At 34.8% G+C, this 10,378-nt stretch overlaps 1 protein-coding gene across 31 annotated transcripts in view; it reads right to left on the bottom strand.

Annotated features, from left to right (window-relative positions):
• Positions 1-10,378, bottom strand: part of Eif4g3 (eukaryotic translation initiation factor 4 gamma 3) — a 292,326-nt gene that overhangs the window by 188,939 nt on the left and 93,009 nt on the right. The window lies entirely within an intron of this gene.

The raw sequence follows: 10,378 nt of genomic DNA, 5'->3' as shown, positions 1-10,378 counted from the left end.
GGGGGGGGGGGGGAGTGGCAAGTAAAAGACTCTGAAGTTTTTGGTTTTGAGGCCCTGGTGTGGAACCCAGGGCCTCAAATATGCTAAGCAAATAATCTACCAATAAGCTACAAAGCTAGACCATCCCTGAGGTCTTAATAAGGTCAAGGGATGGAAATCCACTTGACTCAAGTTATTGCAGTGAAAGGGAAGTCAGTACTTCAGGAGGCTGAAAAGAGATGGCAGATGATTTAAGGACTTCATAGACAAAGCAAAGACTTTGGAATTCTCCTCCCCGAATAAGAATCAAATGAAAACTTTAAGCAGTAGCATGACTAGATCTGATATTTTCCAAGGATTATGTTGGTTAACTGAACAATCTAAGAATGGAAGCAGAGACGTGAGTTAAAAAGCCACAGAGATAACTTTAGCCATAACTTATGGTGGCTTCAAACAGTAGTAATAAAGAGGATAAAAATAAGTGCTCAGCAGCAGCGCAGTTGCCTAGCATATGTAAGGCACCGGGTTCAATTCTCAGCACCACATATATTAAAAAAAAAAAAAAAAGGTCTACCAACAACGAAAAAAATTAAAAAGAAAAAAGTGCACTAATTTGGATTACAAGGATTTTAATTTGGAGGTAAAGCCAAGCGCAGTTGCTACCGATTCATGGGCGGGGTAAAACAAAAAGCAATAAGGACTGACGGCTAACACTTGGCCTTTATTTACTGAGAACCAACTTTATGCCAGGCATTGCTCGAGGTTCATAGGATACAACAGGGAATTAAAGGCACATCCCTGTCTTTGTAGAGTTGGCATTCTAGCTGAGGAAAAGCATAACAGAAAAAACAAATTATGTAGTACGTTTGAGAGTGACAGCTTAATGAAAATCAGGGACGGTTTTTAAGAGCATGGCTTGAAATATTAGTTTTCTAGATGGAAGACAGAGACAGTAGAAGGCAGAAGAGATTTAAGAGGCCAGTACTCAAGAGTAGAGGTTTAAATGCTAATTAGATATCCAAATGGAAACAAAAAGTAGCCCATTCAATCTATGAATTTAAGCTTAAGGGGTCAAGGCAAGAGAAAGCAATCTAGAGGTAGGTTCATTATCAAAGTTCTAGATAGCACCTGATCTAAGTGCCATGACTAACAAATGAAAACATGAAAAAGTTTGAAAATTATAAATGAGAGAGAAAAGGCAAACACCAGTACTGAAATCCATTTAGTCTATAGAAACTGCTTACTCCAGGGTTGTGCTCATGTGCTTCTTCAAAGGGTTTTTTTCTCAAAGACTGACAGAGAATAAATCAGTAATGTTTGAAAGTAAAATTAAATCAAAACCTCACAATTCCAAAAGATAAGAGATGACTAAAAGATTATCAGCACAGCTGGGCGCAGTGGTGCATGCCTGTAATCCCAGGGGCTCCAGAGGCAGGGAAGACAGGAGGATCATGAGTTCAAAGCCAGGCTCAGCAAAAGCGAGGCACTAAGAAACTCAGTGACATCCTGTCTCTAAATAAAAATACAAAATAGGGCAGGGATGTGGCTCAGTGGTTGAGTGTCCGAGTTCAATCCCCAGTACCAAGAAAAAAAAGATCATCAACCAAATTTCAGCAGTTCCAATATCAACACAGACTTCATATCATAGAGAAGACCAAAAGAAATGTTTTTAAGCTAATGACTCTGCTGATATCAGTACAGAATAAAAGCTAGGAGGAACACTGTTCACTCAGCGTGACTCCTCAGTCCACATGCCCTGCATCAGTCAATATTTAGTGTGCACCAATGCTCTATTAGGCACTATATTAAGCCCTAGAGTAACAAAGATAATGTCTTTTTCCTTGAGGAGCTCTCAATAGAAAGGAAATCACAGGTGAATTAAAAAAAATAAAACTATGTGATAAATCATATAGGATGTATATTTAAAGTACAGCAACAAGCCAGAAGGAAGTAAGTCTGAGAATCTGGAAAAGTTTGGTGGCATCTGAGATACAACTTGAGAACTATAACAGTTCAGTTCCGACCAAGAATTAAGGACAGAATCCTGAAAAGTAATGGCTGAGGAGAGAATAAAGTGAAAAAAAAAAAAAAAAAAAAAGACTGGTTCAAGAGACTGTAGACAGGCTGTGGAAAATCACATATTGCTTGTAAGAAAGCCATTTGATGGGGTGGGGTTGTGGTTCAGTGGTAGAGTGCTTGCCTAGCACATGTGAGACCCTGGGTTCGATCCTCAGCACCACATAAAGTAAAATAAAGACACTGTGTCCACCTATAACTAAAACATAAATATTAAAAAAAAAAGAAAAAGAAAAGAAAGAAAGCCATTTGAAGAAAACAAACAAAGCAGACCAACTGGGTGCCCACTGTGGGTGGAACTGTGATGGACCAAGGAAGGTAACGTTTCTTTTGGGGATAATGAAAATGTCCTAAAAATAGCTGTGCTGTTGATTGTCTATACAACTATGAATATACTAAAATCTACTTAATTATACACTTATTTAAATGAGTAAAATGTATATTTTTGTTCTGTACATTAATGGAGATTGAACACAAGAGCACTTAACCACTGAACTACACCCCCAGTTCTTTTTATTATTTTTATTTAATGATGGGATATCACTAAGTTGCTGAGGCTGGCATCAAACTTGCCATCCTCCTGCCTCAGCCTCCAGAGTCACTGGGGTTACAGGTGTGTACCACTGTACTCTGGCAGATATTTTAATTGTATCTTAGCAAAGATAGGAGAGAGCTGTACACAGAGGCTAGAATTGGAGAAGCAAACTCGGTAGTAAGAAGATGGTTTTCATTAGTGGTTAAATTTAAAAAGACCAATTTCAAAAACAGTAATGACTTTAATCAAGAACATCAAAGGGCTGGCGCTGTAGCTCAGTTGTAAAGCACTTGCCTCACACATTAGGCACTGGGTTTGAACCATGTAAAAAATAAAGAAAATTTTTTAAAAAAAGAATGTCAGAGAGGACTTATGATTTCTACCTGCAAATACATTACAACAGGAGAAAATATGGTGTAATTTACCAATAAATATTTCTACCCACAATGAAACATGAGCAAAATTATATTTAAATATAATGTGCATTGATAAGCATGGAGTACAAGTACATGAATTTATACTGTATGTATACAAGATCAATAATTATTTCTGGAATATGAATGTGTTAATTAAGAATAAATAGGTGGGGGCTGGGGAAGTGGCTCAAGCAATAACGCACTCGCCTGGCATGTACGGGGCACTGGGTTCGATCCTCAGCACCACATAAAATAAAAATGAAAATGTTGTGTCCGCCAAAAACTGAAAAATAAATATTAAAAAAAAAATTCTCTCTTCTCTCTCTCTCAAAAAAAAAAAAAAAAGAATAAATAGGTGGCTTGGTGTGGTGGTACATGTTAGAAACTTGGGAAGCTTAGGCAGAAGGATCTCCAAGTTCAAAGACAACCTCTGCAACTTAGCTAGATCCTGTTTCAAAAAAATAGAAAGGGCTGTGGATGTAGCTTATTAATAAAGTTCACCTGAGTTCAATCAGGTGGGAGGACAGGGATGTAAATGAGTTTTATCACTTGAAGTTAACAAGCTCTCTAATTCCTCAAATCTGTTTTGTTGTTGATATGCCCACAAAAACCAATTAGCAGGACCAGGGATGTGGCTCAGGGGTAGAGCACCTTTAGGTTCACTCACTAATACTGCAAACAAACAAACAAACAAAAAGTACAGCACATGTAAGAGCTGATCATGGACCCATTTCATAAAAAAAAAAAAATTAAGTAAAAATATAACAAAAGGGGCTAGGAATATAGCTCAGTAGAAGAGTGTGCACAAGTCCTCAGGTTTAATTCCTAGCACCACCAAAAAAAATTATAAAAATTATATAAGTGTGTACATATACACACATATATTCAAGCATATATATATATATTATACACACACACACACACACATACACACACACACATATATGCTAGTGACTAAAGGACTTACTGTGTAAAGAAATATCCTCTGATAAAGATTCTTTAAGGAAATGAGCAAAATTTCTAAAAGGCACACTCATGTTCTTTACAACCAAATTTTCTGTACTCATTCAGGTTCACCCAGTACAAAGGAGAAAATCCCAAGAGACAAAATTGATATCATACTTAAAACTCTACATTTAGATTAAATAGAGAAATAGTGTTCCTCATGCTTAGCTTCATCTAGAGGCTGCGTGGGTGTTCTGGAGGACCCCAAAGGAAAAAATGCATGGAGATTATCATTTTTCTTCAATATAAATTCTCTTTTACCAAAAAAAAACCCAAAACATGACGGAGGGTGGGGGAGGAGTAAACAGCGAAAAGGCAAGAGTTGAGGAAACAGAATTTAGAAACAAAACAACTACTCTTTTCTAATTCACTTTAGAATGTGATTTTTCATCAATTACCCAAACTCCATGTTCCAAAAGTTCACTTAATTAGTTGTTAAGGAGCAACAAAAGTAACCTGACTGTGTTGGAAGGACATGGGCAAATAGAGGATTATTAGAAAGAAAAAAGAAAAAAACTAAAATATCATCTGTCAAAGTAAAAGCCAATGGGTAATGATAAATAAAAATTTTAAAAAATAGGAGAAATCTCCTACTGCTTAGAGAAACAGAGTTAACAGAAGAGGAAATAAAAACAAAAATGTTTGAAAGTGGATGGGTGTAAACAACAGACCAGGAGGGGCTGGGGGTGTGGTTCAGTGGTAGAGGACATGCCTGGCATATGAGAGGCCTTGGCTTCAAATCTCAGCACCATATATAAACAAATAAAATAAGGTTCCATCAACTACTTAAAAAAGAATCATTCTTAAAAAAAAAAAAAAAGAATAGATGGGGACTTGTTTCTTTACATCAGAAATCTTTTATACTGTATGCTTTTATTGAAACCATGTATATGCCATGTTCTGAACATTTTCATTAAACAGATGGGCAAATGCTAAAGCTATTTAAAGATAATCAGAAAGAAATTATCTAGTAATAAAGATCTATAGCAAGCACGTTCATCACAGCATTGTGTATAATAAAAGCAAGAAGATAGAAATAACTCAAATATCCACCAACATATGACTAGTTATATAAATCATAGTATAAAAGGAACAGTTGCTTAAAAACATTTCTACCCTGAAAGTGGCTTTCTTCCCAATATAATCAAAAATCATAGAATGATGTAGTCCTGAATTTAATGACACACTCAAGGTCCGCTAAAATGATGTACAATTGTACACTGACATAGAACAATATAAATATGATGTGTTCAGGGCTGGGGTTGTAGCTCAGTGGTTCAGTGCTTGCCTCTGCATGCAGGAGGCACTGGGTTCAATCCTCAGCACTACATAAATAAACAAATAAAATAAAGATATTGTGTCTATCTACAAATTAAAAATTTTAAAAAATAAACAAATGAATATGATGCATTAAGATAAAATGCAACATATAACCAGTATTTTAAGTATAAATTTTGTTAGGCTATGTGTGTGCAATTTATATGTCTACAAAAATGTGAAACATGGAAGAATTCAATCTAAAGAATAGGTGTTTCTCTAAAAAATAAGATAAAGGATGACTTTCATTAGATTACATTTTTTGGAATTATTTTTGTTACTTAATTTTATTCAATCAGAAAAAAATTTAAAGCTATGAGTCAACCATTTGAATCTTATATTTTAATAGTAAAAACACATAACCCATTGGGAAAACAAATAACTACATCCCGAAAATATATATTTAGGAAAAAACATTTTTTACAATAAGAAGTTACTTATAGCATAAATTTAAGTCAAGCAAACAGGGTGAGAATTTTTAGTACTCTGATAGCTTTTACAGCAAAACTACTGAAAAGAACATGTAAAAAAGGTGGCATGAACCTTTCGTTAGCAAGATCACAAACTAGTTTTTTCTGTCATACTTTTCTCTTGGTTTCTAACAAGCACATATTAATTTTATAGTGAACAAACTGCTATTTGGAACTTGGTGATTAGATTTCCAGATTAGCTTATAAAATCCTTCTTAAGCCAAAGATGGAGCTGAGGAAGACAGGCTGGTACTATAATCCTCTGGCGCTCCTCCCAAAGCCACACAAAGCAAGCAGCACTGAGTCTCACTGTATGTCTCCTTTCAGTCCTTAAGGACGAGAATAAGACATAATAAGTACTTATTACAGTACTTGCAAACAAGTGGCCACTCAGACATATAAGTATTATACAGTTATTAACTCAAGAAAATTTCACTATGATATCACTATGTGGGTATAAAACTTACTAAGCTTATCAACTCAGGAATACCTCAGGTAGCCAGACCTGCCTTATAGTACAGAAAAGAGGCCAAGATAGCAACCAGATTTTATTTCTTTCATTGTCAATCGTAGCCTAGAGAACTGAATTAAAATTCTAATGATCATTCCCAGTTCAATAACAAAATCTTGATCAATTAAGGATAACTACTTTAAAGAAAAAACTGGAGAGTAGTAAGGATTATCAACCCTAACTAAGCCCAAACCACTCAGTAAAATTACCCATAACAAACAGTAATATTTTATATGACCAGAAGAAATTAATCTGCTACTTTTTAAAGGACTATTTCATAGGCTATCCATTGTCCCTGTAGATACAAGAGGAACATTTGAGAGCTTTGTGATGGGTGATGGCTTTTTAACAGAGCACATTCTCTTTTACATGTTCAAAATTCCATTGTCACAGAGTTGGAAGATTGTTGGTATATATTTAATAGCTGCAATGGTACTAGTCATTTCCCATCTTTCATCTTAATTTCTTTAAAACATAGGGTTTACTTATTTTTCCACTGCTCTTCATTCAGTCACAATAAACCAGTTAAGTGACTTATTCAAAGTAAGTGAATTCTTTTTCACTCCATGGTATTAGAACTCTGAGCCTAGTATTCAAATATAAGAAAGCATAAATTCAGTTATCAAAACCACAATATATTTAATAGTCCAACTCACATAAGACATGTGATGTATGTCCCCAATCTGAGACTGAGTCACAGATCATCATTTTCCAAACAAAAACTTAAAATAAGGAACACACCTAAGAAAATCAGTCTTAAGAGTCAAGAGAACTGGGTTTGAATTTTGGCTCCTGAACAAAGAAAGTATATAAGCAAAGTATTTGAACTTAGTTTCTTCTGTAAAAGAGAAAACTAAAAGACTATCATGCAAATTTATTTAACACGTTAAAGCATGATTTGCAATGCCTGCTCCATAAAAAGTCAAAAAGTGGTAGCTATTTGGGGCTGGAGTTGTGGCTCACTGGTGGAGCGCTTGCCTAGCATGTGTGAGGCACTGGGTTTGATTCTCAGCACCAAATAAAAATAAATTAAAAAAAGGTATGTATCCACCCATAATTTTTTTCAAAAATGGTAGCTATTGTATTCAATCTTTTTACAAATATTTAAACTATTGATTTAAAATTCTAATATTAAGCATATAACTAAAGGACAGTTTTGGATTGAAATAATTCCTCCTCTGGTTTTCATTTATGCAGATTGTATAGGAGACAGTAAAGTCTCTGTTAATCCTAAAGCAGTGGTTCAAAAGATGGGTTCTGAGACCAGAGGCATCACCACCACCTGGGAACAGGTTTAAAGTGCAAATCCATAGGCCTCTTTGACATCTGTTTTGTGTGAGGTCCCAGCAATATGTACATAGTTTCACATAGTATACCAGATAATGCTGACTACTAAAGTTTAACAAACTCTGACATTAACATAACAGTGACAGGTTTTCAGGAGCAATCCTAGCATGTTGTGTCTGCATGCTTTAGTTCACTGAGTTAACCCAAAATAGCAGAAGGCAGACTACTGAACATACATACTGCTAGCTGTATTATTGCTACAAGTGACAGTACAAAAAGACAGTGGGACACTGCGACTCAGGAGGCTAAGGCAGGAGGATCACAAGTTCAAAGCCAGCACAGAAAACGATGCAAGATTCTGTCTCAAAAAGGTCAACAGGGGAGGCTGGAGAGGTAGCTCAAAGTATCTCAGATTCAATCCCCAGTACAAAAAAAAAAAAAAAATCAACCTGCAGTGCCATCGCTAGGGTAATAGCAAAACTTTGAAATCCCTGGGGGATTTAATCCTGTTAAATAAAGTTATTTTCATTGTATAATTATTTTAAATGGACATCAAAATAGTTATACAATATACTGTACACTAAATGTAATCTGAAGATTTTCATGGTCACACAAATTCAGCAATATGAACATCAAATTTTATGGAAAAATATATTTAAGGTTTATGGAATGTCAATAAAGCTCTTAGTGCGTATACTTTTCTGCATCCACATTTGCTGTATTGCAGTTAGGTACGACTTACAGGCACTAACAACATTCCAATTTGAAGCTGTTATTTAATTCCTGTTTATAACATCATGGTGGGCTTCAAAATTCAACAACCAATATTTTGCTATATTCTAAGTTTTCCAGTATTTATCAAACTTCACAAACATACAAATCTTTTTGACCTGCAAATCTCTATTCATCCTTCAAAACTCTAGGCAAATCTCTCTTTCCCTGAGATAAATTTCTCAACACCATGTCTCCTGACTGTGTTTCACACTGTTGCTCCACATGGAGAAGAACTGCAAGACATTCACCGCCTAAGCTTGCTCTAAAAAATAATTAGCAGTCCTAATAAAATGCATGATCAATTTCAGATAGACTGTAATGACTTTTCTTCCAGAAAGCACACCCATACTCAAAACAGCCATCAGAATCTAGGTACCTTTAGTCAAACATTTCAATATTAAGCCTCTTTCCTTTTCTTTTCCATAAATACCTTTTTATTTTACACAGAGTTTTTATTGGTGCATTACAGTTGTACATATTGCCAGGATTTGTTGTACATATTTGAACACCCACACTTTAAATATCTCTATCAACTCAAAAAAAAAAACCTCTTTGGTCTTTCAAAGTCTCTTCCTTTGAACAAGTTTGAGATACTTGACAAATGTTTTTAATTAATTTGTCTGAATTTTTTAAAGTTACTAAACAAATGTTTATTGAGCAAAGCAAAAAATTAAACTGCTGATTTATAAATCTAAAAAAAAATGACAGAAAACCCAAAGGATCTTTGGGGTTTGTAACAGCTAAAGAAATTGAATACCTTTCTACTAAACTACCAACTAAATATCAATACAGGATGTAGGGCAAATAAACCACCATGGAACAACAGTTAAAATGTACTATGAACAGAACTGCTGACATTCACAATCACTTGTCCAGGCATCACTGGTGAACAGATGTGCATGGAAAAATAAAAGGGAATTCTGTAAAGCAGTAAATATGCCTGTGTCTATCAAAGGTTACAGCTAAAAATGATCTGTTTATGCCACCAACTTCATAACAATAATAAATGTATGCCTCGAGGTAAAAATGGTCTTCATTACTTTTTTCCTAAAATATTACAACTTTGTCACGAAATTAGTCCAATATCCTTTAACCAATTTTGGCTTAAACTAATCCATTATCAGTTTTGTTTATAACAATGATACATGTAATAATTTATTAAATGAGTATGAATGTAATATTCCATAATGTAAAAAAAATGTTTCCCAAATTCTCCAAAAGGAACTTGATTATTATTTCTACTGTTTTCATCTGAAAAATGCAAAACCCATTAATAATTGACATTTCACAATAGCATATTCCCTTTTTTTTAATATTCATTTTTTAGATGTAGTTGGACATAATATCTTTGTTTCATGCTAGGCAAGCACTCTACACTGAGCCACAACCCCAGTCCTAGCATATTCCCTTTTTATCTTCAAAGTTAATCCTTCTTTTGAAGGAGAAAAAAAATCAAATACATACATACCAAATAACATTTTAATTAGATACCTGACTTAACATTTAAGGAGCAAATCTATATTAAATATTAACAAGGAATCCCAACTTTCATAAATGCCATTAATCAGCATAAAAGATGAACAGAAACAAAATTCAAAATTCAGAAATTTTAATGAACGCTGTACAACGGAATTGCAGTTGAATGATTTCCCAAAGTTACTTCAAGGAGCTGAAAGTGCAGCTCTGTGATAGAGGGTTTACCTAGAATTTGCAAGGCCTTAGGTTCAATCCCCCAAAAATAAAACAGTTAAAAAGTTCACAAGCCTATAATCCCAGCAGCTCGGGACGCTGAGGCAGGAGGATTGGGTATTCAAAGCCAGCCTCAGCAAAAGCAAGGTGCTAAACAACTCAATGAGGCCCTGTCTCTAAATAAAATACAAAAAAGGGCTGGGGATGTGACTCTGTAGTCAAGTGACCCCTGAGTTCAATCCCTGGCACCCAAAGAAAAAAAAAGAAAGAAGAAACATGGAAGAACAGTTATAAATACTATTCAAAAAAAAAAACCAAC

Source organism: Marmota marmota, unplaced genomic scaffold (assembly GCF_001458135.2).
Source record: "Marmota marmota marmota unplaced genomic scaffold, marMar, whole genome shotgun sequence".
In the NCBI taxonomy this organism is placed as follows: Eukaryota; Metazoa; Chordata; class Mammalia; order Rodentia; family Sciuridae; genus Marmota; species Marmota marmota.
This window is presented reverse-complemented; position numbering and strand designations above follow the sequence as displayed.